This window comes from Chrysochloris asiatica, unplaced genomic scaffold, assembly GCF_000296735.1.
Source record: "Chrysochloris asiatica unplaced genomic scaffold, ChrAsi1.0 scaffold00074, whole genome shotgun sequence".
NCBI lineage: Eukaryota > Metazoa > Chordata > Mammalia > Afrosoricida > Chrysochloridae > Chrysochloris > Chrysochloris asiatica.
This window is the reverse complement of record NW_006408592.1, coordinates 3606483-3610051: the sequence shown is the minus strand read 5'-3', so window position 1 is coordinate 3610051 and position 3569 is coordinate 3606483. Positions and strand designations below refer to the sequence as shown.

Genomic DNA, 3569 nt, shown 5'->3' with positions numbered 1-3569 from the left:
TGTGAGCTGAAGACTGTTTTTTGGGGGGGGGGGGAGGGGGTAGGTGCAGTCAGCCTTTATTGTGAACAGGGATCACTGCTCCCCAGACAGCACAGCCAAGGATGGGGCACAGACAGCTGGAGCTCCCCTGGGAAGTAAGGGGACCGGACCCGCCAGCCTGTCCCCTACCCACAGAGACTTCAGGTCAGACCACAGACCAAGGACTTTAATGAACAAGCGCAGAATGAAACCAGTCAGCAAGGGTTTCAGACAGGCAGGATGTGCAGACTACACGCTGCAGGAGGGGCACCCTCCACCGCTATGGGGAGCCCAGACCTCCTTAACTTCATGGGGCTCGCGAGGAGGGAAAGAAAGGAGAAAAACCCTGGCGGAGTACGATTGAGTGAAATTCTGTATGTAGAAAACCCTGGACTTGAATCTCCGACGCTTGCTCTCCCCGTGGGTTTTCTGGAGGTGAGGGAATCAGGGATCTTGCAAACACTGGACTGACCATGGAGAGGACAGGTGGCTCCCTCTGCCTCGTCTGGAGCCTGCCTGAGCTCAGTTTGTTGTTATCATTCAAGGGGAGTCCGCTAGTCGTCATCATCCAGGACATCCTCGGGCTTGTGCCGCTTGTCACAGAAGATGATGACGGTGACCAGCACGATGACCTCAGCCACGATGCCCAGGAAGGGCCAGAGGGCAGCCAGGCGGCTGCGCACACGCAGGGTCACACTGGCATGGCTGGTGCCCATGGAGTTGGTGCCGTTGCACACGTATGTGCCGGTGTCGGCTGTCATCTCCAGGTTCAGGATGCGCAGCTCCGACCATGTGTCCGAGGATCTCACGAAGAACTTGCTCTGGGAGCCGTTCACGATGACCTGTTCATCAGTGCCCACCTTCTTGAACCAGACCCAGTCGGTGACGCGCGGGAAGGATTCAGACTTGCACTTCAGCTTGATGGTCTCGCCCTCGTTGGCCTGTTGTGACTTCGTCATGGCAAAGATCTTCGGGATGCCCTTCACGGGCATGCTGGCCCTGCCGGCCTGCTCCGGGAGGAAGATGCAGGCATACTCGCCCCCGCCGTCTTCCGAGTCCACCTCAAACTCGGTCCTCAGGTCAGGCAGCGTGTCCTCCTTGAGCACCTTGTCCCCCCGCATCCAGCGGTGGCCCTCAATGGTTGTGGCACTGTGGTTCAGGGCACAGGTCAAACGCATCTTGGAGCCCACCTCATTCACCGAGGTCGAGACCCTGCCTCCAGGCTCGGAGGCAGCCTCGACGCCCAGGAACGCGGCGGCCAGGACCACGAGCAGCACGGCCTCCATGTTGCCTCCTCAGCCCTCTGACCACGCTACCACCAACCGCCGTTGCCCGCGGGGCTGCAATAAGAACCAGCAGAGGCCGGATGGCGCGCGCACGCAGGGCGACATCCGGCCCATCCTTTGATTTCTTGACTGATACTTCCATTAATGTTGAGGGGTAATCTGAGCAAAATGAAGTCTTTGATAATTCCAATCTTTTCTCAATGTATCTTTTTTTTTTATTTAAGTTTTTATTGTGAATTATGTGGGTTTACATAGAACATCAGCTTCACACTCATCCTATCGTATTTCCTTTCATTGCAATAATTACAATCCCCTCCATGTACTACCATCAAATAACCAAAGGATACACCCCACAGGCCCGCACCCCTGGCTGTCAGCACACAGCCCTTCTCGCTCTCTGAATCCCGTGTCTCCAGCCACTCCATCTGTCCACGTCATCTTCTCTGTATCCATGCCTTGGTGTCACTGCCTCTCTGGGTATAGTCACGCTCTCCGCTCTTCTCACTTGATGGTCCCAGGGATCTCTACTCCTGGGCTACAAAATCAATCACTTCCCTCCTTTTGTCAAAAAACACCTACCTTCACATTTCTGACCCTCACAGTCAGTCCTGATGGCAGTTATTCACTATTGTACCACAAGAGTCTTATCCCCATTCCTTTTGCCACTCTGGTCCCAACAGATTGGAAATCATTCAGTGGAGATTCTACCTACTCCTGCCCCGTCTGGAACTAGGATCCCTCTTGAAAGTTTGTAAGCCAGTCACTTCTTGTCTTTATAGCTCACCCCTCCCCCTCTCCATTTTAGGCAACCAATGTCTAAGTAGCCCATCCCTGTCAACCTTGTGTACTGAGGGGGTGGGAGTGATCCTTGCTGTAAAGATTTGTTCCCTTTTTTAAGCTCCTACATCCATACGTATAGGTAAAGTTCATCAAATTGTAGTGGGTTACTCTTTTTTCTTCCCTCTTCTTTCTTCTTCTAGTCAAGTCTGATCATCCAGCCATGGAAGTCAGGTCAAGTGGGTACTATCTGCAAGTATGGGTGTTCCTGTGCGTCTCCCCTCACTTCATATTAGCTGGATGCTTCACTCTCCACTCTAGTTCTCTGTGGCCATGTCACTGCCTCTGGCCAGCCAGGTCTCTATGTATCTTAATGTTATGTATTGGTCCAGTGGTGATGATTTTTATCTTCACCAGAAGATATTTTATCTTCATCAGAAAAGTGGTATTTTATCTTCATCAGAAAATATTTTTAAGTCTTCTTTACTTTCAGCAAACAAGGCTGTATCATCTGCATGTCACAGGTTGTTAATGAGTTTTACTCCAATCCTGATGCCATGTTTTTCTTCATATAATCCAGCTTCTCAAATTATTTGCTCAACAACAGATTAAATAAGTATAGTGAAAGAATACAATTCTGTGGAACACCTTTCCTAATTTTAAATCATCCAAAATTCCCCTGTACAGTTCGAACAACTGCCTTTTGGTCTATATGTACAGGTTCTATGTACATACCTTGTCATGATCCACACAATCAAAAGCCTTTACATGGTCAATAAAGCACAGATATTTTTCTGATATTCTCTGCTTTCAGTCAAGATCCATTGGATGCCAGCAATGATATCCCTTGTTTCACGTCCTCATCTGAATCCTGCTTGAACCTATGGCAGTTCCCTGTCAATGTACTGTTGCAGCCATTTCTGAATTATTAAATGACCCAGAAAAGGTGTTACCAAACCTTAGCTATCACAGGTGGGATAGAGTGAAAATGGTTTAAAGTTAATTTAGCTAATTTCTTTTTCTACCTAAAAAATGAACTCTTGTCACCTTGTGAAATCAGGCAAAACAAAAGTCTTCCCACACAAGTCCCAAGTGACTCCTAATACGCACAGTACTTGCCTTCACCCTTCAAACCTATAGCAGAAGAAGCTCGTTTACATGATTCAAATGCAGGGATGATCTGAGTACATTTGTATAATTGTAAAAATGAAAGAAAAAAAAAACCCTCTGTATTAAACATATTAATTAGCTTATATCTCAATTCCTATAGACAACCAACTGAACTTTCCCTTAAAAGACCTTTGCTTGTCAATTTGTAAGACAGTATTTAGCCTGGCTTCACTTCACAAATTACCTTTTAAAATGAAATACAAGAACATTTGCAACAAATAGCAATATAGTTATGAATCAGACTTATACTATTTCTCAATTTCAGAAAATAAAAAATTTAAGAGCCCTTGAGCTGTTAAAATTTATACCATTAATCAA

General features: G+C 47.4%; 1 pseudogene; it reads right to left on the bottom strand.

The window, feature by feature from the left end:
• Nucleotides 1–572: 572 nt before the first annotated feature.
• Nucleotides 573–1304, bottom strand: LOC102837709 (annotated as a pseudogene).
• Nucleotides 1305–3569: the final 2265 nt, after the last annotated feature.